The sequence below is a fragment of the Heterodontus francisci genome, chromosome 11 (assembly GCF_036365525.1).
Source record: "Heterodontus francisci isolate sHetFra1 chromosome 11, sHetFra1.hap1, whole genome shotgun sequence".
In the NCBI taxonomy this organism is placed as follows: domain Eukaryota; kingdom Metazoa; phylum Chordata; class Chondrichthyes; order Heterodontiformes; family Heterodontidae; genus Heterodontus; species Heterodontus francisci.
The window spans coordinates 40,571,664-40,599,439 of NC_090381.1; the positions used below are offsets into that span (position 1 = coordinate 40,571,664).

Genomic DNA, 27,776 nt, shown 5'->3' on the forward strand with positions numbered 1-27,776 from the left:
TGAACTCTGTCCGTTATCATTGAATTGAGATTACAATGCTGTTTCCTGTTAGCAGGGAAAAGTTACTGCAGTCTCATAGAAGAACCTTTCCACAGGAAAATAACATTTTATGCACATGAAGTGACATGATAAATAATGAGTGAAACATGTGGGATCTACTGCAATTTATGAAGATGCTCTGCTGTCAGATCTTTGGGTCAAAGGGATTGAATTTTATTAAAACTCTCTTCCTTTTATCACTCTAATTTTGAAGATCTTGAGCAATGTTTCCTTTCTGCTTGTCATCACTCATAGCATTAGTGTCATGCCTGTGTAACAGCAATGCTATTGAGTGACACACTAAAAAATAAAATACTTGAATCTCCTATTATAGACCATACAGAGTTTTCACACCATCCAGATCTGCTAGGAGTGCAGGAGTGGAGTACAGAATGCCAATTGTATATTTTTTAGAGTATCATTCAGACGATCTAACGGTGATGCCAAGGGGAGATCGAGGCATAGTGGTAACGTTACTGAACTAATAATCCATTGGTCCAGGCTAATGCTCTCAGGGCATGAGTTCAAATCCCACCACAGCAGCTGGTGGAATTTAAATCTGGAATTAATCTAAATTAATAAAAATCTGGAACTGAAAGCTAATCTTAGTAATGGTGACTTAAAATGATCATCGATTGGTCCAGCAGTTTACTCGAGGCATCAACGACTCAAGACTACCAAATTATTGTTCACACATAGCACATTTATTCAGCGTTACAAAATCTTATCTTCAACAGAGATTATACCCACGCGTCCACGTAAGCTAGGTTACTTAGGTTCATCCGAGATTTGGAACGGAGCGGATGATCAGTCCTTCCCTTCCGGTTCTCCAAGTAGCTGATCAGATTCCTTAGTCCTGAGATAGCTGTCCAGCACTTTGGAGCACACTTTCTTATACTTTGTTTCGTGCATGCTGCCTGCATGATCAGCTCGGGATGGGCCAGACCTGACTACCCGACGCACTGTGATTGGTCGGTCAACTGTTGCTAATGCCGCGGGCGTGTTGTGTCAGCCACAGTCGGTCAACCTTTCACCGGTTTTGACATCTGCTTGTTTTGGTAACCTCATCCCTCAAGTTTCAACCACATTGCAGCTAGTTCTCTGTTCTCCAGCCCTTGTCTGATAACAAGACATTACCACACTCCGCCAACCCCCCCACCCCCCCCAGTCTCCAAGCAACCAGCCCACATGGTGCGTCTGTTACAAACTTAGCTATAGTTTAGACATGCTCCATCATGACCTGGCAGGTGTTAGTACATCCACTTCCTCTTTATCAGTTCAGTTACGCCACATTGCTGCTTCAGTACATCCCACTTCCCTGCTGTGGACACGTATTTACCACTTTTAGCTGCATACACTACTTTCCCGCATACCAGGTTACATACAGTTCACAGGGTCGAGGGTGGTCGCCTACGTGTTCAAATCCCAGCACAGCAGCTGGTGGAATTTAAATTCAATTAATTAATAAAAATCTGGAACTGAAAGCTAATTTTCGTAATGGTGCCATGAAACAATCGCCGATTGTCATAAAAACCCATCTGGTTCACTAATGTCTTCAGGGAAGGAAATCTGATGTCCTTACCTGGTCTGGCCTACATGTGACTCCAGCTCCACAGCAATGTGGTTGACTCTTAACTGCCCTCTGAAATGGCCTAGCAAGCCACTAGGTGTCAAGGGCAATTAGGAATGGGCAACAAATACTGGCCTTGCCAAAGATGCCCACATACCATGAAAGAAAAAATGTAGGTCGGATATACTGGAGCAGCTTTAATGCATTGGTGCACAACAGGTTTTTAAAATAAAACAAAAGTCCTGGTCAGAGGAAAAATTAAGCAGCTTCTGTGCCATTTCCACAGAATATTTATTTTAGAAGTTCACATAATGCTCCTTACCTGGGGAGAGGGAGGAATGGCCAATCAGACTCCTCATGTTGTTTATTGTCATGGCACATAGTAGTGACAGCAGTTCTAAAGTACAACATAGATCTTTCCTCATGATGTGTAACTCCATATCTCAAATAAAATAGGCCTTTAACACCAGGATAGGGGCATCTCTCTAGTATGTTAAGAACACAGAGGCACCCATGAGAAAGTCTTCCCCTTTAATTTTTAATATAATAACAGGGAATTATTCCATATATTTAGGTATATGAGCTCTGCATATGTATCCAACTGATAGCTTCTGATAGCCAACTGATAGTTGTGTGAAGCTTCATACTATGTGCAAGTCATAGATGGATTATTGAACTACAATACCTTGTACCCATTACCATCTGTTTGGCTGACCATTATATCAATCACTGTTTTCAGTCTCTGTTCTGTGAGCAGTTTGTACTTTTATAAAAGAGAATATGATACTTTGTTTATTTTTGCAGGCATTGTTCATCTACATTGCTGCAGATCATTGGTTTCTATAATTGTTACACAGCAGGATGACAACAATAATAACAGTTTGTCTTTTAGAGCTTTTAATGTAAGAAAATGTTCCAAGGCACTTCACAGGGGCATTGTAAAACAAGATTTGGCGCTGAGACACATAATGAGATATTAGAGCAGATGGCCAAAAGCTTGGTCAAAGAGGTAGATTTTAAGGAGCATCTTAAAGCAAGTTAGGGAAGTGGAGAGGTTTAGGGAGGGAATTCCAGAGCTTAGGGCCTTGGCAGCTGAAGGCATGGTAACCAATAGTAGAATGATTAAAATTAGGGATGCTCAAAAAGCCAGAACTAGAGGAGCACATATATCTCGGAAGGTTGTAGGGCCGTAGGAGATTACAGAATAGGGAGGGATGAGACCATGGTTGGATTTAAAAACAAGAATGAGAATTTTAAAATCAAGGCATTGCTTAACCGGAACCAATGTAGATCAGTGGGCACAGGGGTGATGGGTGAACGGGACTTGGTGCAAGTTAGAAAAGGGCAGCAGAGTTTTGGATAAACTCAAGTTTATGGAGTGTGAAAAATGGGAGGCTGGCCAGGAGTTGGGATAGTCAAGTTTAACAAAGACACGGATGAGGGTTTCAGCAGCAAATGAGCTAAGGAAGAGACGAAGTCGGGTGATGTAGTGAAGGTGGAAATAGGCGGACAAAGTGATGGCGTGGGTATGTAGTCGTAAGTTCATCTCGGAGTCAAATATAACACCATGGTTGTGAACAGTCTGGTTTAGCTTCAGGCAGTTGTCAGGGAGAGCGATGGAGTTGATGGCTAGGGAAAGGAATTTATGGCAGTGATCAAAAACAATGGCTTCAGTCTTCCCAATATTCACTTGGAGGAAATTTCTGTTCATCCAGTACTGAATGCCTAATGACAATTTAAAGACAGTTGGGTGGTGGAGAGTGGTGATGGTGAGATAGAGTTGGGTGCAGTCAGCGTGCATGTGCAAACTGATGCAGTGTTTTTGGATGATGTCACCGAGGGAAGCATGTAGATGAGGGGACCAAAGATAGATCCTCGGGGGACATCAAAGGTAACGTTGCAGGAGCAGAAAGAGAGGCAATTACAGGTGATTCTTTGGCTACGACTAGATGAATCGTAGATTTGTAGAATCGTAGAATGAGGCTAGCTGAGTGCAATCCCAGCCAGCTCGATGATGATGGAGAGTCGTTGGAGGAGAATAGTTTGGTCAAACATGTCAAAGGCTGCAGACAAGTTTAAAAGGATGAAAAGAGATAGCTTTTCTTTGTTACAGCCACATAGGATGTAATTGCTACTCTGATAAGACACTTCCATACTGTGACAGGACAGAGGGATTCAAACACGGATTTCCAGGAAAGATGAGCATTGATCTGGGAGATATATATATTTTTTTGTTCATGGGATGTGGGCGTCGCTGGCCAGGCCAGCATTTATTGCCCATCCCTAATTGCCCTTGAGAAGGTGGTGGTTCAACTGAGTGGCTTGCTAGGCCATTTCAGAGGGCATGTAAGAGTTAACCACATTGCTGTGGATCTGGAGTCACATGTAGGACAGACCAGGTAAGGACAGCAGATTTCCTTCCCTAAAGGACATTAGTGAACCAGATGGGTTTTTATAACAATCGACAATGGTTTCATGGCCATCATTAGATTAGCTTTTAATTCCAGATTTATTAATTGAATTCAAATTCCACCTTCTGCTGTGGTGGGATTTGAACCAGTGTCCCCAGAGCAATACCCTGGGTCTCTGGGTTACTAGTCCAGTGACAATACCACGACGCCACCGCCTCCCCCTGTCAAGGGCTTTGGAGAGGAAAGGGAATTTTGGGCAGTAGTTTGCAAGAATGGAGAGGTCAAGCATTGTTGTTTTGAGGAGAGGTTTGCTGACACAAAGATTTAAAGGAGAGAGGACAGTACCTGAGGAGAGTGAACCAATAACAATATCAGCTAAAATGGAGGCCAGGGAGGGAAGTTGAGTGGTCAGCAGTTTAGTGTGAACAGGATCGAGGAAGCGGCGCATAGATCTTATGAACAAGATGAGCTCAGAGAGGGCATGGGGGAGATAGGTGAGAAACTAGAGAAAGATGCGAGTTTAGGGCTAGGGTGAGGTTGAACCTTAGAGGAAATTTGGTCAAGTGGGAGAGGGGAAGGGAGGGAAGTGGCAGAGGCAGCTGATCAGATGGTCTCAATCTTAATGACAAAGAAGTTGATGAGCTCCTCGCATTTATTATTAAAGGTGAGGGTGGAGGGGACAGGGGTTTCAGCAGATTGTTTGCAGCAGAGAAAAGAAGCCGAGTTATCTTTGCAATCCAGGATGATTCTGGAATAGTGAGAATTTTGTCAGATGAGAGCAGGACTTGATTGTGCTTTATGTGGTCCAACCAGACCTGGTGGTGAATGGCTTAACCAGGTGCCCACCATATTCATTCAAGTCTGTATCCCTTGGACATGGGAGCAGAGATGAGGGCTGTACCAGGGGGATCAGCTTGGGTGAGAGAGAGTACTGGTTTTAATGGGGACTTGATATCGAATGTGAAGCTGAGGGTGTGGTTTAGCAAATTGGTAGTTGCATAAATGTCATGATGAACTGAGGCCAAAGGCTAGACAGTTAAGATTTTGATCGTGCAATGGCAAGTGAATTGGGAGAGAATTTTTTTCCAGAAGTGGACACAAAAAGAAGGTTGGGATGTGGAAGGGGGGATATGGATAGAGAGCAATACAAGGGAGTGATCAGAGATGGCCTTATCTGTGATTCATATGCTGGAAGTGGTGAGGTCACATGAGATGGCAAGGGCAAGGGGGTCACATGACAACCCCTTTTAGAAGCAATTATATGTAGATCTTCGAGTTATTCGGTGGAAAAGTGAATTCTCTTGAGTGAACCTAGCCATACAAACCAGGAGGGTCTCAGATTCAGTCTCTGGTCTTTGCTGAATTTATTGATTTTGTCCAAGGCAGTAAGACATCAGCACCCTTAGGTTAATCAAAAAAAAATCAGCAACGATTCTAATTCCAAATCATTGACCAATGGCCCCCACTGCAAAGTGTGTGTGTTGATATCAGGTGAGAGACTCCACTAAGATGCCCCCCCCCACCCCCATGACCGAATTGCCTATCAGCACTCTATTAGCCTCGCACCTGAAGAATGGTTGAGTTACCAGGTACCAGCAGCCGTCCCATCTCTCAGCAGGCAGGAGCAGAGTGGAGAAAATTGGAAGAGAAATTTACAAATTATCTAAGTTATATTCACTTCCAAAAGAGAAATTCGTCATGATACTACTTGTATTTTTTCTGAAAACTGATGTCGTGTTGCCGCAAAGAGTTAAAAAAAAACTTCTTCCCTCACGCTGCTTTTGGTTTGATCTGTTGAAAGCCATTTTTAGCGTATGTTTATAATAGATCAGCCTAAACTGGTTTTTAAATTCTAGTGTGTACAACTCAATCTCCAGCCAAGTCATGTGCTACTCTCAGTGTCGCTCCTAAGTTTCCAGACTCGGATTGGCTGTCATTAACTCCCCCAGAGGTCCCCCCCACCCCACAACAGCACCGCGATCCAGAGTTCCTCTGAGAGTTCTCGACGGCATCTGCCTGCCTGTCTATGACTCTCACTGTTAGAATGGAATAACTTAAAAGAGCTTCAGCAGTGTTGTGTAGTCAGCTCGCAGAGGTTGTCAGTGGAAGTCTGTTCCTCCCTTTTTTTCAGACACCTCACCCCGAAAAGAAAGTAAAAGTCCCGAGGCAACAGTAAGGGCTGTCTCAAGTCTTTTCTCTTTTATAAAGCTGTAGTCCCTTCATCTACTGAGCAGGAAGAATATCACTGAAAGTTAAAGGGTATGTGGACTATGCTTATTTATGTTATCAGAGCGTTCTCCTCAGACTTGAGTGTTGGTGGCTGCTTTATTAAAATGAACTGGAGCAGCAGTGCTGTTTTGCTTGTACTTATTGTGCCCATGATGAAATCCTTTGTGAAAATTGGTGTTAAAGAGGGCTCACAGTGTCATGACATTAGTACCTATTGCTCCAAGGTTGTTTTGTGTTTCAGGAGAAAATGAAGTTAGAAGATGTAGGACCACAATAGTAGAGTTAGATGGGAGAGTTTTCAGGGTTTCTGATTTCTAAAGATATAATCAAACAACCTTAATTCTACTTTTTTTGCTCATACTTGTGCTGACGATTGTACTGTGTTGAATCCTGTCTATGTTTTTTTTTGTATTAAGGTGCTATTATGACAGTATTGTAGAAACAAGTTTAGTGCTGGGCTGTGTGAATAGTTTTTGGAGTCGATCTGACAATCTGATTTGAAGGCATTTCTATCCACATGCGTGGATATATTTATAAATGTGTTTCAAAGATTTTGAATTGGTGTCACCTCAAGCACAGATCTGCTTGCTAATACACATAATACCGTCCAGTCTGTTTTTGCTGTGTCACATTGAGAGCTATCTCTATTTGCACAGTACAGTTACAGCAACAACACGTAAACAAGTGTAGCTGATGTTCAGCAGCATCGAATAATAGGATAGTGAGCAGGATCCACATCACCAAAGTTTTTATTCCTCTACAGCCTGCAACATTCTGTGAATGTGCACAGTAATGTGTGCAGTTAAATTTTTTATATGTATATTTATAGAATAGTTGAACACCTAGTTACTAGACTGTAACTTAATCGAGGGGGTTCAGATGACATCATAAAAAGCAACAGTGTAGCCCAAGCAATTTATAAATGTTATCTGAAACCCTTACTTAAAGTATTAGTATTGGCCTTTACCTGATTCCCTGGTACTTAAAGGGGCATCGACTATATTTAAAAGTGTTTGGCAAACCTTTTCCCATTTGTTTAGAAACCCACATCAAAAGGCAGCGTTAGGACACTTGTCGGTGACATCAGTGTGATGAAAAGGGCACATACGCCTTCCGGCTCTTTTCATTCCTTGAACATTTTTTTCATGATGACAGGGCAGCTATGTGAAACATTACCTTCTATTATTTGTTGGAACTTCAATTTTCCCCCTTGCTTCTTATCGGAATGCCATTCACAGAAAGGTATTATATTGTATCATATTTTCATTCTTTTAAGTTTATTGAGAAAAAGATTTGCAGTACATTATGGGATAAGTTGCATGCATCATACATACAATAAAGGGCCATCTGAAGATTTCTGAGATTTACCTTCATATTAATTTCATCAGTGTTTATTTTTTATCTGCGCCAAACTTTCCTGTCTGGCTCATTAACCATGTACCAAGATCTACACTGTTAATTCTAAAATGTAAGCTTGTTCAGGATGCTTCAATTGCCGGGGATGTTGGGCTTGGGTTGCAATCTGTTTTGCCATATGCGATGTATCTATTGGTGCCACATACTTGTGTCTGTCTGCTGAAGCTGGTGGTTGTAATGGTGTGTGAAGAACATGTGAGGAGGGAGTTAGTTACTGCATGTGGGGGGTGCTGCTAGCTGAGCTCCAAAGGTCATAGTAATTAGATTCTGTTGAATCTCTGAGGAAATGCCTGAGAGGAATTAATTACATATTGTAGTTATAAGAAAACAGTTCCATAGGGAGAGTGCCTGTTATGATTAATAACTCTGGGACAATTCTGTTCACATTACTGTGCTGGCTTGGTGCAGAGCTGGTACAGAATGCAGAGAGCTTCTGTTGTGAAATTCTGTAGCCCCACTGCCTGTGACCAGCGCCTGCTTATTCTTGTTTAATTTAAATACTTTGAGATTTATTTGAAGGGAAAAAACTTAAAGACGTTATAAAACTAAATGTCCTATAGGCAGGGTAATCAAGTCTCGGCAGGACCATACTTGCATCAGGGAAGTTTTAACTTTGGCGCCTTAGGGGACAATGTAACAAAAATACTAGGCAAGGTCCAGTAATTGGACTCTGTCAAACAATCGCTCTGCAGCATAATTTCTCATGCTGGATTTATCCTTGGAATTTGTGATAAGGGTTGCGAAAGGGTTAGTATGAAAATGACGACAGTGAATTTTACAAAAGTAATGTGGAAAGAGGGGTCGGTTAGCTCAATTGGCTAGAAGGCTAAAGTATGATGCAGAATAACACCAACAGCGTGGTTCAATCCCAGTACCAGCTGAGGTATTTCTTAGGGCCATCTCCTCGCCTTGTCCCATAGTGATATCATGGCTTGAGCCATGATTAGCAACAATCAAACAATGCGGATACTACATAGAGAGAGAATGAGAAAAGAAGTTGAGAAGATTTGAAGTAAGAAACAGAAAATGCTGGAAACATGTAGAATTTACAGCACAGAAACAGACCATTCAGCCCACAGGTCGATGCTGGTGTCTAGGCTCTGCACAAACCTCCTCGCACCATGTTTCATCTCACCCCAGGCAGCATTTGCAGAGACAACAGACAGATTGATGTTTATGGGTGAGGACCCTTTGTCAAAAACTGTGAAAACGTCAGAGAATGTGAGCTTGGGTCTGTGCGAGAATGACTCTCCAGCTTTACTGGAGTCACCTAATGTATATTTATGGAAGAACAAGTAAAAGGACCGTAGCAATTACATTTCAGGGAAATCTAATTGAATATTAGGTGCCTGGAAGAGTCCTCATTTATAAAGTTGACTTACAGCCAAAATGTGCCAGAAGTTGAAGAAACGATGGCTCCTTGTGTCAGTCTGAGACCCAAGTTAAATCCAGCCATGGCCCTCATTTAAATATTACCAGCTCTCTCTCTCACACACACACCTGACCAGCAGGTTGGATCTGGGGAAGGGAGCAATGTGCAGAGGTCCACAAAGCTGCTGACAGTGGACTGAAGTCATTTTGTGAGCTAAGGGGAAGCTCTCTCTCTCTCTTTTGCTTCTCCTGGGCCAATTAAAAACATTAAAATTGCTTCAGTCTTTTTTTTGAGCAGCATCCAGTCGTACCTTTTAAAAAAAAAAAGTCATTAGGCCGCTCAATGCCTAGTACAAGTCGGCTGAGCGAGCACAGTGCAAGCTCTGCCCATACGTACCTGAGTTTTATTCAGCATCTTAAAACCGGTGTAGGACCCTAATTTTTATCTTTAAGCAGCCGTATGCCTGTTTTAAGCAGATGGGCTAATCTACTATTTACAGGTCTGCCTGAATATCGTAATGCAGGTCTTTGATAGAAATGGCTGGTCCAGGGTGAAATTCCTTCCCAAATGTGTCCAGTTTGGGCCACTGCGCATACGAAAAGACAAAATAAACAACAACAACTTTTATTTGTATAGTACTTTTAACGTAATAAAACATCCCACGGTGCTTCACAGAAGCAATATAAAACAATATGACACCAAGGCACATGAGGAGATATTAGGTGAGATGACCAAAAGCTTGGTCAAAGAGGTAGGTTTTAATGAGTATCTTTAAAAAGGAAAGCGAGGTGGAGAGGTGTAGGGAAGGAATTCTAGAGCTGAGGGCCTAGGCAACTGAATGTGCGGCCACCAATAGTACAGCAATTAAAATCAGGGTGCTGAAGAGGCCAGAATTAGAGGAGCGCAGATATCTTGGAGGGTTTTAGATCTGGAGGGGATTACAGAGATAGGGAGGTGCAAGGCCATGGAGGTATTTGAAAACAGGATGAGAATTTTAAAATCGAGACATTGCATGACTGGGAGCCAATGTAGGTCAGCAAGCACAGGGATAATAGGGGAACGGGAGGACACTGATATTGGAGCGACTGTCCTGCCACTGAATTTGCAGAATCTTGCGGAGGCACTGCTGGTGATACCTGTCCAGGACTTTGAGATGTCTGCTGTACAGTGTTCATGTTTCTGACACATGCAGGAGGGCATGTAGACCATGAGCTTGGTGCCAAGTATGAGGTCTTTGTCTTCAAGCACTCATTTCCTCAGAAGACCGAAGGCTGCACTGGCACACTGGAGGCGATGCTGAGTTTCATCGTCTATGTCTGCCCTTGCTTTTTTTTTTAATTCATTCATCGGATGTGGGCGACACTGGCCAGGCCAGCATTTATTGCCCATCCCTAATTGCCCTTGAGAAGGTGGTGGTGAGCTGCCTTCTTGAACCGCTGCAGTCCATTTGGGGTAGGTATACCCACAGTGCTGTTAGGAAGGGAGTTCCAGGATTTTGACCCAGCGACAGTGAAGGAACGACGATATAGTTCCAAGTCAGGATGGTGTGTGACTTGGAGGAGAACTTGCAGGTGGTGGTGTTCCCATGCATTTGCTGCCCTTGTCCTTCTAGTTGGTAGAGGTCACGGGTTTGGAAGGTACTGTCTAAGGAGACTTGGTGCATTGCTGCAGTGCATCTTGCAGATGGTACACACTACTGCCACTGTGCGTCGGTGGTGGAGGGAGTGAATGTTTGTAGAAGGGGTGCCAATCAAGCGGGCTGCTTTGTTCTGGATGGTGTTGAGCTTCTTGAGTGTTGTTGGAGTTGCACCTATCCACGCAAGTGGAGAGTATTCCATCACACTCCTGACTTGTGCCTTGTAGATGGTGGACAGGCTTTGGGGAGTCAGGAGGTGAGTTACTCGCCGCAGGATTCCTAGCCTCGTCCTGCTCTTGTAGCCATGGGATTTATATGGCTACTCCAGCTCAGTTTCTGGTCAATGGTAGCCCCTAGGATGTTGACAGTGGGGGACTCAGTGATGGTAATGCCATTGAATGTCAAGGGAAAATGTTTAGATTCTCTTTTGTTGGAGATGGTCATTGCCTGGCACTTGTGTGGCACGACTGTTACTTGCCACTTATCAGCCCAAGCCTGGATATTGTCCAGGAATTGCTGCATTTCTACAGGGACTGCTTCAGTATCTGAGGAGTCACGAATGGTGCTGAACATTGTGCAATCATCAGCGAAAATCCCCACTTCTGACCTTATGATTGAAGGAATGTTATTGATGAAGCAGCTGAAGATAGTTGGGCCTAGGACACTACCCTGAGGAACTCCTGCAGTGATGTCCTGGAGCTCAGATGATTGACCTCCAACAACCACAACCATCTTCCTTTGCGCTGGGTATGACTCCAGCCAGCGGAGGGTTTTCCCCCTGATTCCCTCAGTTTTGCTAGGGCTCCTTGATGCCATACTCAGTCAAATGCTGCCTTGATGTCGCGGGCAGTCACTCTCACCTCACCTCTGGAGTTCAGCTCTTTTGTCCATGTTTGAACCAAGGCTGTAATGAGGTCAGGAGCTGAGTGGCCCTGGCGGAACCCAAGCTGAGCATCACTGAGCAGGTTATTGCTAAGCAAGTGCTGCTTGATGGCACTGTTGATGACACCTTCCATCACTTTACTGATGATTGAGAGTAGGCTGATGGGGCAGTAATTGGCTGGGTTAGACTTGTCCTGCTTTTTGTGTACAGGACATACCTGGGCAATTTTCCACATTGCAGGGTAGATGCCAGTGTTGTAGCTGTACTGGAACAGCTTGGCTAGGGGGACGGCAAGTTCTGGAGCACAGGTCTTCAGTACTATTGCCAGAATATTGTCAGGGCCCATAACTTTTGCAGTATCCAGTGCCTTCAGTCATTTCTTGATATCACGCGGAGTGAATCGAATTGGCTGAAGTCTGGCATCTGTGATTCTGGGGACTTTAGGAGGAGGCCGAGATGGATCATCAACTCGGCACTTCTGGCTGAAGATTGTTGCAAATGCTTCAGCCTTATCTTTCGCACTGATGTGCTGGGCTCCCCATCATTGAGGATGGGAATATTTGTGGAGTCACCTCCTCCAGTTAGTTGTTTAGTTGTCCACCACCATTCACGACTGGATGTGGCAGGACTGCAGAGCTTAGATCTGATCCGTTGGTTATGGGATCGCTTAACTCTATCGCATGCTGCTTACGCAATTTGGCTCGCAGATAGTCCTGGGTTGTAGCTTCACCAAGTTGACACCTCATTTTGAGGTATGCCTCGTGCTGCTCCTGGCATGCGCTCCTGCACTCTTCTTTGAACCAGGGTTGGTCTCCTGGCTTGACGGTAATGGTAGAGTGGGGGATATGTCGGGCCATGAGGTTACAGATTGTGTTTGGGTACAATTCTGCTGCTGATGGCCCACAGCGCCTCATGGATGCCCAGTTTTGCATTGCTAGATCTGTTTGAAATCTATCCCATTTAGCACGGTGGTAGTGCCACACAACACGATGCAGGGTAGCCACAATGTGAAGGCGGGACTTCGTCTCCACAAGGACTATGCGGTGGTCACTCCTACCAATACTGTCATGGACAGATGCATCTGCGGCAGGCAGATTGGTGAGGACAAGGTCAAGTATGTTTTTCCCTCTTGTTGATTCCCTCACCACCTGCCGCATACCCAGTCTAGCAGATATGTCCTTTAGGACTCTGCCAGCTCGGTCAGTAGTAGTGCTACCGAGCCACTCTTGGTGATGGACATTGAAGTCCCCCACCCAGAGTACATTTTGTGCCCTCACCACCCTCCGTGCTTCCTCCAACTGCTGTTCAACATGGAGGAGTACTGACTCATCCACTGAGGGAGGGCGGTATGTGGTAATCAGCAGGAGGTTTCTTTGTCCATGTTTGACCTGATGCCATGAGACTTCATGGGGTCCAGAGTCAATGTTGAGGATTCCCAGGGCAACTCCCTCCCTACTGTATACTACTGTGCCACCACCTCTTGTGGGTCTGTCCTGCCGGTGGGATAGGACATACCCGGGGATGGTGATGGCTGTGTCTGGGACATTGTCTGTAAGGTATGATTCCGTGAGTATGACTATTTCAGGCTGTCGCTTGACTAGTCTGTGGGACAGCTCTCCCAACTTTGGCACAAGCCCCCAGATGTTAGTAAGGAGGTCTTTGGAGGGTCGACAGGGCTGGGTTTGCCGTTGTCATTTCCGGTGCCTAGGTCGATGCCGGGTGGTCCGTCTGGTTTCATTCCTTTTTATTGATTTCGTAGTGGTTAGATACAACTGGATGGCTTGCTAGGCCATTTCAGAGGACATGTAAGAGTTAACCACATTGCTGTGGGTCTGAAGTCACATGTAGGCCAGACCAGGTAAGGACAGCAGATTTCCTTCCCTAAAGGACATTAGTGAACCAGATGGATTTTTACAACAATCGACAATGGTTTCATGGCCATCATTAGACGAGCTTTTAATTCCAGATTTTTATTAGTTGCATTCAAATTCCACCTTCTGCCGTGGTGGGATTTGAACCCATGTCCCCAGTCTCGAGGTAATGAGGGCATGAATGAGGGTTTCAGCAGCAGATGAGCTGAGACAGGGGTGAAGTTGGGCAATGTTATGGGGGTGGAAATAGGTGGTCTTAGTGATGGTGTGAATCTGAGGTCAGAAGCTCATCTTGGGGTCTAATGTGACACCAAGGTTGTGAACAGAATGGTTTAATCTCAGACTGTTGCCAGGGCAAGACATGGAATCAGTTGCTGAGAACAGAGTTTGATGTAGGGACCGAAAACAATGACTTCAGTCTTTCCAATATTTAGTTGAAGGAAATTTCTGCTGCTCCAGTACTGGGTGTCAGATAAGCAGTCTGATTACTTATCAACAGTAGAGGAGTCAAGAGAGGTTGTGGTGAGGTAGAGCTGGGTGCCATAAGCATACATGTGAACTAACGCTGTGTTTTCAGATGATGTTGCCAAGGAGCAGCACGTAGATTAGAAATAGGAGGGGACCAATGATAGATCCTTGGGGGACACCAGAGGTCAAGGTACAGGAGCAGGATGAGAAGCCATTGCAGGTGATTCTCTGGCTACGATTCGATAGATAAGAATGGAATCAGGTGAGAGCAGACAAATACCAAGAAGAATTGGAAATTAGTCAAAGAAGGGAAATCAGAATGATACTGGCTCAGTAAATTGTGAAGAGACATTAAGGGAACGAATACTGCTTCCTTTGAAACAAAGAAGACTTAAGGAGCAAGGGAGGCACAGTCTTAGATTGTTAAACCATGCAGGATTCAGTAGGGTGAATTTAAAGAAGATATTTGTGTGGAAAAAGAGAAATGAAGGATGTGATTATAAGTGACAGAAATCTCAGTCTAAACCTAGCTTCAGGAGTAACTACTTCTCAGTTAAAGCCACCCACATGTTGTAGCCTGACATTTGGGTTTAGAATGATCTGTGACAGTCTCAAGAAATGAAGTGGAATGTCTGATTTCATGAGTCTCACTCTGTTAAGGGACACAGCTTAATGCAAAGATGTTCTCGATTGCTGAATTCAATTACTGGCTGTACTCTATCACAGCAATTTCCAATGTGCCAAGATTATAAATGGCAAAGCAGGACAAATTTGAATATATTGGGACTTTTTTTATTGCATTGTTTTATGAGAACAAGGAGAAATAAATACAAATGAAATTTCTACTAGAAACTCAACTTTTCTCATGGTATCCCCTAAGGTTTAAAGATCACTACAATACAAAATTATATTCTTGCGTTTCAAAGGATCATGACTTATGACCCCTTGATGGAACTCTTAACTTCCCATTACGTTATTGTGAACAGTTTAAATAGGTTAATAACATACAATAATGCTCCCCGTAGGTCTGTAGGTTAAGCGTGTTGGAAAATGTTTGGTAAGGTTCAGTAACATATTTGGCCTGGTGATGGTGTGTAGCAAGGCAACACCACAGAAATGGCTTTTCGGCTCAACATGACTTTGTTGTAACCCAGCCACAAATAAAAGATTTCAAACTAATCGACCTTCAAATGAAAACTGATGGTTAACTTTTGAAGTGGTCACCAGGATGTAAAACTGTTGTTGCTGATCAGCCATCTATTTTACACCTAAACAGCAAGTTAAAAATCTACACTTAAACCATAGTCGTAACTTTGATTTGGGTGAAAGATCCTAAGAATCATCCTTTGTGTTACGTCCAGTTTAAAAATGACTTGCATTTAAGATAGCACCTTTCACGATCACGAGATGTCATAATGTACTTTACAGCCAATTGAGTACTTTGGAAGTGCATTTGCTGTTGTAATGTTGCTGGTGGGGAGAATTACATGAAGTTTGCCTGACTTTGTAAAATAAGCTTGTACCATTATGGAACTGGAAAACTTTATCAACTTTGCTTCCAATTTCCACCCTTCTCTCACCTTTTACATGGTCCATCTCTGACACTTCCCTTCCCTTCCTCGACTTCTCTGTCTCCATCTCTGGGGATAGGTTGTCTACTAATATCCATTATAAGCCCACCGACTCCCACAGCTACCTCGACTACACTTCTTCACACCCTACCTACTGTAAGGACTCCATTCCATTCTCCCAGTTTCTCCGTCTCCGACGCATCTGCTCTGATGATGCTACCTTCCATGACGGTGCTTCTGATATGACCTCCTTTTTCCTCAACCGAGGATTTCCCCCCACTGTGGTTGACAGGGCCCTCAACCGTGTCCGACCCATTCCCCGCACCTCTACCCTCACCCCTTCCCCTCCCTCCCAGAACCGTGACAGGGTTCCCCTTTTCCTCACTTTTCACCCCATCAGCCTCCATATCCAAAGGATCATCCTCCGCCATTTCCGCCACTTCCAGTGTGATGCCACTACCAGTCGCACCTTTTCCTCCCTTCCCCTGTCAGCATTCCGAAGGGATCGTTCCCTCCGCGACACCCTGGTCCACTCCTCCATTACCCCCACCACCTCGTCCCCGTCCCATGGCACCTTCCCCTGCAATCGCAGGAGGTGTAATACCTGCCCATTTACCTCCTCTCTCCTCACTATCTCAGGCCCCAAACACTCCTTTCAGGTGAAGCAGTGATTTACTTGTACTTCTTTCAATGTAGTATACTGTATTCGCTGCTCACAGTGTGGTCTCCTCTACATTGGGGAGACCAAGCGCAGACTGGGTGACCGCTTTGCGGAACATCTCCGCTCAGTCCGCAAGCAGGACCCTGAGCTTCCGGTTGCTTGCCATTTCAACACTCCCCCCTGCTCTCATGCTCACATCTCTGTCCTGGGATTGCTGCAGTGTTCCAGTGAACATCCACGCAAGCTCGAGGAACAGCATCTCATCTACCGATTAGGCACACTACAGCCTGCCGGACTGAACATTGAGTTCAATAATTTCAGAGCATGACAGCCCCCCATTTTTCTTTCATTTTTAGTTATTTTTCCTTCCTTTTTTTTTTACATTCTTTTTTACATTTTTTACAATCTTTTTTTGCTTTTATTTCATTTCATCTTAGTTTGTTCAGTTTGCTTACCCACTGTTGTTTTTTTTCAGGTTTGCACTTGCTGCTGTTCAATATTCAGTGTATTCACACCTAATCTGTACTAATGCTTTGTCTTTCAACACACCATTAACATATTGTTTGCCTTTGCTCCGTGACATTTTGGTCAGCTATGTGGCCTGGTCCAATCTAGACCTCCTTTGTTATCTCTTGCCCCACCCCCACCTCACTTGCTTATAACCTGTGACTTTTCTAATATTTGTCAGTTCCGATGAAGGGTCACTGACCTGAAACGTTAACTCTGCTTCTCTTTTCACAGATGCTGCCAGACCTGCTGAGTGGTTCCAGCATTTCTTGTTTTTATTTCAGATTTCCAGCATCCGCAGTATTTTGCTTTTATATTATTGTACCATTATGGATGTTTGTTGAGAAATAATGGTGTCATTGAAGACGGAAAATGTCCCTGTTAAGTGGATCTTGTCAGTAAAAAAAAAAGTCAGGCCTTTGAATTATTTTCACATGTAACTTAATAAAGTTTCTTAATAAACCTTTTGGCAAAAATTGTGGCGTCAAAACTTCCGCTCTGCCTCAGGAATTACTTGTAACAGGAACTTCCTGTCCTTGATTGCATTGTCATTAAATCGACAATGAAGAAGAGTGATGATAGCTTGGTGGATAGATTTTATTGAATGGTGTGCAGTCTCTTGCCCCAACAGCAACAGCAAGCAGCACGGCAGCATCTCTCAAATCGAAGGCACAAAGGTATCTTACTGGACATTGTCAAAACACCCAACAAAATCAGTACCCATAATTAGAAGTTTGAAAGGTGACTGTAAAGTCAATACTAATTAAATAGTGATGTACCATAAACACATAAAACATCAGTACTATAGATATTCCGAATGTCATTATTTAATGAAAAATAATCTAATTTAGTTGTGTGACGGAAATTGCACCTGCCAAATGGAAACATATTAATTCCATCATATGGAACACTACTTGAAACTTTTTAACTGGACATTGAACATAACCTGTTTAAAAGGACCACAGAGTTGAACAGCTAAAAACATGGTTGCACATTTGCATTCTGAGAGACAGTTGATTAGAGAGACAATGTGAATGCTCCCTGATTCAACTAGCGAGCTGCATTTTGTCACTAGTGATGATCAAAAGACATTGAGAGCCATTGACTTTGTAAGAGATAAAACCTCCACACATCTCCCCCCCCCACCATCCCGCCCCAACCAAGTGTCTAGAAGATTCTGAAGTCCAGCAACCCTCCGAGAAGTTTCTGTTTCAAACAGAGATGGTAACATGACTTACATGCTGGCCAGACTGGGGACTGTTTGAATTGTGCAATAACAATTGTGCAAGGTAACAGACTGCAATTTGAAGGCCAAAGATAAGAAAGATCTCTCTCCCGGTCTCTCTCTCCAACAAAGTCTCAGGAACCCATCATAGCAGCTTCAGCCTCAAGACAGAGCACCTCTTCAGCCTTCTGGTACCAGAGAAGCAATTTGGAAATTGTGCACTTGTCCCCAGCAAGAAGTCCAAGATATTAATTTTTATCGAGCACATTTCCACCCAGTAACTGAATTCCCTTTATTACAAATTCTACTTCAACCTCCCCTCCCCACCCCCAATTCTTTCCTCCCCTTTGTATCTATTTGTGTGAGTTTGTGTTTCTCTCGTATGCATGCTAGCATGGTTGCATCGAGTATTTTAGTAATTTTAACTGAGTTAGAGTGATAAGGCTAATAAACTTACATATTTCTTATTTAACCCTAAGAAAACCTGTCTGATTGATTCATTTACAATTGCAATTAGTGCAGTGAGCAAAGGGCTCACTGAGGGGGTGAGCTAAAATCACTGTTTTTTTAAAAGGTAAACCCTGTTATGGCCAAACCAGGAAAGGGGCAAGAGGGGAGCCTGAGACCCCTTCCTCACCCAGTCTTAACAGTTGTCAACATCCATTGCTGACAGAGACCAAGATTTAAACAGACTGAAAACCGATGGATGACTGAATGGGCCAACGTGAAATCATCATTTGCAATTTATGGTGCAATTCAAATATAGCCCTGATTGAAAACCTCTCAAATAAGTTCCTGAGCAGAAATCACTCCCTGTAATCTTCTCAGGTCCCTGCCTGGAGCAAAGCACAATTTTTGGCAGTTCCAGTTTTAAATGATTGAACTTGAATGTGTTGACGTAGGAAATGTAAGTGATTGTTTTAGCAGAACTGGCTTTTCCCTCCATCCTTTCCTGGAGGTGTTGACTTGTGTACTGTTTCACTGACACGTCACCTTCTGGTAGTCACCCCCACCCCCCCAAATAGTCATCCTTCACGTGTAAACCTGGACAGCAAGTGTTAGCAGGTAATTTCAGCATGGAAAGTATCCCAGTTGAATCTGATCCTGTCCTCAGCCGATGCCCAAGTGACCACACCTTCCAGCAGAATTCACCTATGAAAAATGGAATGCCTGATTGATTTCTCCCTCAGTAGCTGAGGCAAACTGCACTGCCCGTACATTTCCCTTGGTTGAGAATGACTAATTCTGCACAGATCCTAAGCTATTTGTCTCAGTTATACACAAAGTATTACACTTAATAATTGAGGCATTTGGAAAGCTTAGCACTGACTTTTCATTGAGTACATGTGTGATTAAGCATCATGGAATTTTAGTGAAAATGGAAAGACTCAGTGCTATACTATGTTTACTGAAGATGTTCATGTCTGTAGTAATGTCCAATGACTAGTAATAATATATGAAATGACTTGCATGCATAGCCGTCTCAGTGTGAGTAATGAAAAGTGCGATGTATTATTTTGATATCTCGGTTAATTCTGTTATATTGTAACAGGCATGTTAAAACTCTGAGTGGAATTTACACTGTTCCCATAAATCAAACTCCAACAGGGAGTTGTTCAATAAATGCAGCAACCTGCCAATGACGAGAAAACTGTGAACTGAATGAGGTGGATTTATCCAATAAAGGCAACATTGGGTATTATGTTAGTTTGATACTCTAGTCAAGTTAGTAGTTAAGGACTATGTCAGTCAATCAGAAGTGAGGAAAAGAGGCTCTCCATTGTCGGACAGCTGTGCAGTTACCAGAGACCAGTTGTGTTTGTGTTCCCTTGTAGTATTAACAGCATTTAAGATTAAAGTTATTTGTGTTTGGTTAGCTGTTTCAACGTGCTGAGTGACGAGACTCACTAAGGCCCAAGCTGTTTGAATGTGTTTGCATGAAAGAAGACTGAAACAATAATTCATTGTAAAGAAATAGAACAGTGATGGTGGGAATAGCTACAGTGTTGATGTTATACCACAGTAGCATCAACAACAAGTTAGTTCACTTTTGCGTGTGTTGATAGATTGTGTGTACCATGGAATGGTCAATTCTTTTTTGCTATTTGCAGATTTGCCAAACTCATAAATTCAAAGAGCTCTTAAGTAAAAGAGTTAAGATTAGGTGAGAGACAGGGGGACACTCTGGGCTGACAGATATAGGTCTCATTATAGACTAACGCTTCTCCAGTTTGCTGCATGTCTCAAAAGATTACAAATTCTCGAAGTTTCAAACGAGAATGCAATTACTGCAGAAACTCTTATTTATTGTGTTGGCCTGTTTACCTATTTCACTCTGCATCTGGGACACACATGTGGATCTCAAAAAGTTATCTGGAAAAACATGGCTGATCTCCGGAATTAGAATATTGTACAATAAAAAAGCAATATTCACTTATCGACAGTACTGCTCCAATAGACTTGTGAACAATTCAATGAAAAGAATCTAAGTTGTCTGAATTATTACTTTAGTAGCAATGAAGGCTGATGCACTATACTACTACCTCAAGGTTTCACCAGTATTTTTAAATATTGTAATATATTTATAAATGCTAAAAATAACTATGGAACAGTGTTCAGAGACTCATATGCCGGAACTTTACGTCTCCCCCAAAGAGCAGGATGGTGGTGGCAGGGGTGGGGGGGGGCGGCGCTGTGTTAAATAGAGTGGGAGGCTTAGGGGGCCCTTCCTGACCCACCAACCCACTCCTGCCTCCACTACCATTTTATCGGTGGTGGCGATGATGAAAAATGGCCCACCCGCCCGCCCCAGTCCAATCAAGGCTCTTATGTGGCACCGCTCCTGGTGGCGCTGCTGGGACTAAGAGTTGCTGACCCGCTGATGGGCCAGCAGCTTTATTAGGCAGGACTTCCTTCCTCAAAAGGTGGAAGTCCTGCCTCAGACCAATTAAGGGCCTGGGGATTGTAAAATGCAGTCTGGATCCCCAGGCCAGGCAGAGGCAGGATCGCCACTGACATTTCGGTAGGTGGATGGCTTCCGTCTGACGAGGATAAAATTCCAGCCAGCGAAACATGCAGCAGGGATGGAGGCCATTCAGCCCATCATACCAGCACTGGCTCAGTGAAACAGCTATCCAATTAGTCCCACTTCCCTGCTCTTTCCCCATAGCATTGCATTTTTATTCTATTGATAGATATCTAATTCCTTTTTGACAGTTATTATTGAATCCATTTCCGCTATCCTTTCAGGCAATGCATTCCAGATCATCATAACTCAGAGTAAAAAAAATTCTTATTTCTTCTCTTTTTTTTTTAACCAATTATCTTAAATCTGTGTCCTTTGGTTATTGATCCTTCTGTAAGTGGAAATAGCTTCTCTTTATTTGCTCTATTAAAACCCCTCATGTAAAATCTCCCTTTAACCTTTGCTGCTTGAAGGTGAGCAATCCCCCTTCTCTAGTCTCTCCATATAACTAAAGTCCTTCATCCCTTCAGTTGAGTTAATCAATGAACTGATCTCCCAATCAGGTGCTATCAGTGAAGAGTGGCGCTCACCAGTAATGCTGGTCGAGAAATCATGGGCCTATTGATCTTGATTACCCATCCATTTAAATTAATGGCTTTAAAATTAGGAACCACAAGCCAGTCTTGACCTGTGCTCCTTCTGAGTGATGCCTTCAAATATCTCTACTGAAAAACTTTGCGATTACTAAGACTGCATCTTAATTACAGACCTATTTATTATTTCATAATTGAGATTCTTGATTGGGTTTATGATAAAAATGAAGTACTGCACTACTTTTTTTTAAGCTGTATCCCTATTGCATGTTTTTACTTTTAATTTTGTATTTCTGCTGCATTTCAGTGGTCATTAAGATGAAAGGAAATATAACTTTTTTAATATATTTGTCCTTGGGATGTGGGTGATGGCAAAGATGTACTTATTGCCCTCCACTCCCCCTGGCAGTTGTCCCAAGAAGGTATTGGTGAGCTTGGTCCTTCAACTGCTGTAGTCCCTGGGTTAATGCTGTTCCATGATGGCGTTAAGTAGACAATTCTAGTATACTGGCCCAGTGACAAACTTGTAATTTTAAGATGGAAAAAGAAAGTTAGCTTGATTTTAATTATGCTAATAATAACGTGAAGGAGTTATAAAAACAGAAAATGCTGTAAATACTCAACAGGTCATGCAGCATCTGCGGTGAGACAAACTGAGTTAACGTTTCTGGTCAATGATTTTTTGTCCGAAGGTGTTATAATGGATGGGGTGGTGACACATTTGGAGTCATTTTAATCTAATCCACCCAAATGGAACATGACCGATTTGGATTGTTTTACACCATGTCCAATTTTATTCTCCATCAAAGTCAAAATTGGGTGGTATGGAAAACGGATGTCCAACCTGAACTAGCCTCATTCCTGCTAAATTCAAGACTAATGAGCTTAGTGTACCAATAAGTACTGTCATGGCATGATAGAATATTGATTCACTATATGAGTATCAAGTTAATACATATCACTTCAGGTAACACAACAGAGCCTAAAAAGTCAAAATCCATTTTATGGATTCCAAAGGGTAACAATGTACAACTGCCTAAAAATTCTTCGTCAATTGTACCATATTAATGAAACAGTCAGATTTTAAGAACACGCTTGTTGCTGGAAAGAATTTTACTTGTTTCGTATTCATGGTATCTCTGGAGATCCAAATCCCACATAATGTTGAATTATTTATCGAAACAATAACCTAATTGCACCTGTAATTTACCACAATGCCGTAACGGCTATAATGAAGACCACTTCCTTCATTAAACTAAATTAACATTCAAGGAAATATGGGCTGTCAAATATATTGGAACTGAAACAGCTTTTATTACATAAACTTTAGCACCTCTGCAGATCAAATGTATTGTACATATTTTACAGGATAATTACAACATTATGAAATAACTGATATGAGGATTAACACTTAGGTTAATACTGGATGCCATTTGTAGTGCTTTCTTCTACTGCATCTGAGTGTCTACATAAAATGCAGATTGTTGTCATGTGTGTAAACCTATAAAGAATAAGAGCTCATTGTATGCCATTGGTTCAGAGAGATTGATTTGGATAGGACAAGTTGATGAGTTATGTGGCTATTTGTCACAACAGTGGATAAATATGTCTCCTGATTTAGTACTGGCTCAACAAAGGCAGGAAGATCTCAGGTTTAGTATGTGACCTGATTAACTCGTGAACTGCACAACAATTGGCTCTGAATCCTCACCAGAGAGGAATATTAGCCAGGGAATTAAGATTAGGACAAGAAAATGTTGGTAGAACTCACTGTCCCATTACCTCATTGTTTCCATTGCTACTCCACGTGATTTTGGTGTAGGATGGTAGAGGAAAATCCAGGCCTTTAAGTGTCTGCAGACACTGGGTGAAAAGAAGATACACCATGATGTCAACTTGCATGCCAGCATGCCAACTTCTCAAGGGAAATTAGGAAAGGATAATAATGCTGGCCTTGCCAGTGTTGCCCACAAGCTGTGAATGAATAAAAAGGAACAATCACCTTCTAAACTCACACATGAGAATGGTCTCTTTCACAAAAGGATACAGTGAACCGTATTTCAGTACGATGCTATAGCGTTAAGAAGAGGAAGAAAATTGGGAGTAAAAAAAATTAGGCATTACCCAATGTTGGCTATTGAGTAATTGTACTGTTCTTCATGGTTATTTAGGATGTGTGGTACAACCCAATATAATTAAATACCCATATTGTTGGACAGGGCAAGATTTTCTGGTACATTTGGCCTCTCTAATGTAGTCTCTGGTTTTTATTTAAATAACTATAGTTTCCTGCAATTTCCTATGAGTCTTTTCATTACTCCAATTAAGTCACATGGATCCTGATGTTAAAATCCTTTGTATGTTGTCTTTGATATAACTGGAGATATTTTTCTCCCTAAAGGGTTATTGAAGGAGTACTGTCTTGATCACTGTGGAGGGAGTACTACAGAACAGTTGGACATTTGGCCTCAGTGTCGAATAACATGCATGCCGTGCTTCTTTGCTTCATTTCAATACAAGCTGTGTCATTGGATTGCAGTGTTTGACAAAGAAAGAAAGAGGTTAGTGAAACACTTTTATATAGTGTCCTGGACATTCTCTTGTGCTGCATCTTTTTTTCAGGCGATGAAGTGTCCAATATAGCATGTGTGCTCATTCCACACCAGAAGCATGCCAAATGACATATTGGTTAGGGTGGCCTGTGGTCACCCAAAGTGCCTGCCTAACCCTAATCTTGTGCCCATTGTCTGTGCATATCAGGGCTGAATGCTTTTCTCAGGTCCCTTTCCAAAATCTAATGCATTTTGAGGTCAGTTTTCTCAGACTCGTAGCAGCCAAACCTATGGTCTTTAAAGGACCGATGGAGGCTGCCACCAAAAAGATGTGATTTTTTTTTTTAACTTACCTGAATGTGGAGCCAGGAGGTGCAAGAATGCTCCCCCTAGCTCTACACGTTTCCTTCCCCTTCTAGCCCCATCATGTTGCGCTCACGCCCCAGGTTAAAATCAGGGCTTAAGTCACGATTGTACATCTGATTCAAATCTACCATGGTACTAGCCTCTAAGGTTTATCCTGTTAACGCCAAAAAAAATCAGAATGATTATATCATCCAGGATAGACAGTGTATTCTGGAGATTGGATTTTAATTTATTGTAGGCCCAATTTAACCTCAAAAATACAATGTAAGTATGGCACTACATTTTTCACATGGAAAGCATGTTACCTGTCAACCTGAATCAACGTTGTGAATTGTATTGCTTCTTGCCTTAAAATCATTGCATTTATATTGTCTCCATCTTGTGAAGATAAATAAAGATGGGGAGGATGAAGAGCCAGGATAATCATAGGTGATCTTTACCAGAGTGACATCAAATGTTTTGATGTAGTTTATGTCATCATTTCATCTATTCATTAACAATTGAAAAATGTTTGGCAGAATTAGTTAAGAAAATGATTCTCATTTAAAGCCAATATTTCACATAATGCCTAAATCAAGAGGAAAAGTATCATAGTTGACCTATTGCAGTCTTGGCTCCAGATAATGGGATTTTGGCAATCTTAGCTTACAATTGTTTGTTTGGGGATGTGCTCTGTCAACACTTTTTTGTTGCAACTTCAAAGTACAAGTTCTTTGGTTTACAATCAGAATGTTGGCTATCTGAAGATAAGGTTTGAAATGTAGCATTTTTAAATGCAACTTTCCTTCTCGGAGTCATTAAAGCAGCACAGCTTCTTGAAGTAAGAATTACATCTTTAGAATGATTTAAAGCTAATCATTCAAATTTCTATTTGAATTAGATACCATGTGATATTATTTATATTTCCAATGGATACAGTATAAATATTCTCAAATACTCTGTTTTCTGATTATCACTGCAGTATAAAATAATGCAAACAAAACTAGAATATGAGTCACATTCAGTAAATGTTATCAGCTAATGATGAGAATTTGGGTTCATTCAATATTTGAGTTGGCTTTGAAGGGTCTAAATTTAACTTGTTCACTACCAAGTCCAACTGTGAAATGTCAAACTTTTAATAATAGAGTTAATCTAAAATTATGAATGCTCTTACACATTGATGAGGCTGCTCTATCTGGTTATTAGGCAATATAGCACAAACTAAAGATCAGGGATTATTGCCATCAGCACACTGAGTTGAGCATGCAGATTGCAGACACCTCTTAACATGGGTATTGCTGTCAGTGTAATTGCTTACCCTGGGGCAGTTGTGTGGATAGAGGCAGCAATATCTTGAAATCCTGAAGATTTCCCACCCGCTGAGCACAACACTTATAATTCCTGTATGGGCTTTGTACCAGCAGCATACATTCTGACAGTGTATGCATTCACGCTGTCATCAATTTGACAATGCTCATTATTACTATTTAAGAGGGCAGCCAGCTATTTTATCATGGACCATGTGTCCAGTTTTCTCATCTTGCCCATTTCAGAAAGACTAGCCAGATTCTTACATGTCAGAAATTGAAACATAACAGAAAAGAGAAAGAACAATCTTGCATTTATATAGTGCCTTTCACAACCTCAGGAAGTCCTGAAGCCCTTACAGCCAATAAAATACTTTTGAAGTGAAATCACTGTTGTAATGTAGGAAATGCAACAGCCAATTTGTGCAAAACAAGGGCCCTCAAACAACAATGAGGTAAATGGCCCGATAATCTGTTTTGGATATTGGTTGAGGGATAGATGTCAACCAGTACATCAGGCGAGACTTCCCTGCTCTACTTCAGAATAGTGCTATGGGATCTTTTACATCCACCTGAGAGGGCAGACTCGGTTTGTCTCATCCGTAGGACAGCACCTGAATCAGTGCAGCACTCCCTCAGTACTGCATTGAACTGACAGCCTAGATTTTGTGCTGTGGAGTGGGACTTGAAGCATAACTTCAGAGGTGAGAGTACTACCACTGAGTCCTAGCTGGCACTTAACAGCAATAATGTATATTTTTTGTCAGTGCCAGGCATTGGTAAGCTATGGGGAGTGCTTTCAATGCTTTCCCCTCACTTGATTCATTGGAAGTGGAGAAACAAAGAAGGGCTGCCAAGGAAATCAGATGGCACCAGCGGTTGTCTGGCCACACCCAGCTTATATGCAGGTTCAGGCACAGCTACTTGGCACTGATTGAAAAGCAGTGACTTCAGAAGCACAGCACAGATACAATAAAGCAACAATGAAATGGTCCCTTGTACTTCTTAAAAGTCAGCAATGCAGTTGATTCAAGGTTCAGCAGGGAGACGGTCGCAGAGCTGTGCCACTTGCTTCAAAGAAACCTGCAGACAGCTTTTAACATAGGAATTGTACTGGCAGTGGCCATCAAGGTGGCCATGGCTAATTTGTATCCCTATAGCTCTTTGCAGGTTAGATTAGAAGACATCATCAGCATCAGCCACTTGTCTCTTCACAGATGCGTTAACTTGGGTCTTGGTTCAGCAGGGTCATGATTCAACAGGGTCAGTCCCCTACTTTTTATTTCTTACTCAACATCAGTTGGACAGAGAACTGCAAATCAACTGCATTGCTGATTTTTAAGAAGTACGAGGAGGTCATTCATAGCTGCTTTGTTGTACCTGTGATGTGCATTTGTCCATGTCTGGTGCCATTGACCAGAAGTGAAGAAGGAGCCCGTTGGGATTCAGATGGTTGAAGGTTTCTGAGCTGACCCTGCCTCAAATTCAGCTACATTTGCTGCTGCTGTAGCTAATTTCTGTCCACTTTCTGGCAAATCTTGGATGGCTCAGATGCCCTGAGAGACAGCAGCCTGGGCTTTGCCCACTCTGGCCATGATTCTGTTGCTGTACGTTCTGTTTGGGAACAGGCCTGATGACCGAAATGAAATTTAAAAACCCTGCTTCAAAGTTCACTCAATCTGATCCCCTACCACATTTGGAGCCAGATCAGAGATTCCTATAATCAAAGCCTGAGAATTTATGGGAGATATCACAAGTCAGGTTTTGACTTCTGTGATGAGGGCACTCCACACCAGACAGCCTTCAAGTTATCATGCACATATATCCTACAGTGGAGGCAACCCTTTCTGTAAGACTGCACAGTTGTAGCTAATAGGTTTGGCTATCAGTGTGGTGAAATCTTTCAGTATATTTTGGACAGACTCAAATGATTCCTGTAGTGAATCCTGCTCAGACAACAAACTCTTTTTATATGGAGGCCCTAGCACAGCAGCTGAGGAAGGAACTGAGCAGGTGTCTGCTCTTCTTCAACAATGCACTATGGCTGACCCAGTGCTATTTTTTTAGTCTATGATCTTTGCACTGTGTGTAGCTGCACTGGTGCTTACAGAAGTTGGTGAGAAGGATGTGGAGTGCTGTGAGATGCTGGATT

The 27,776-nt window shown here is 42.5% G+C and overlaps 1 protein-coding gene across 4 annotated transcripts in view; it reads left to right on the top strand.

Moving 5' to 3' along the window:
- ppp2r3a (protein phosphatase 2, regulatory subunit B'', alpha) overlaps window positions 1-27,776 on the top strand; it is a 525,535-nt gene that overhangs the window by 101,147 nt on the left and 396,612 nt on the right. For 2 of the 4 annotated variants that reach the window (XM_068042006.1, XM_068042009.1), the window contains exons 1-2: window positions 6,013-6,279; window positions 23,819-23,978. The gene's annotated coding sequence lies outside the window, so the exon portion shown is untranslated. Of the gene's footprint in view, window positions 1-6,012; window positions 6,280-23,818; window positions 23,979-27,776 lie in introns of those variants that run through there. The other 2 variants (XM_068042008.1, XM_068042007.1) reach the window with 1 other exon arrangement.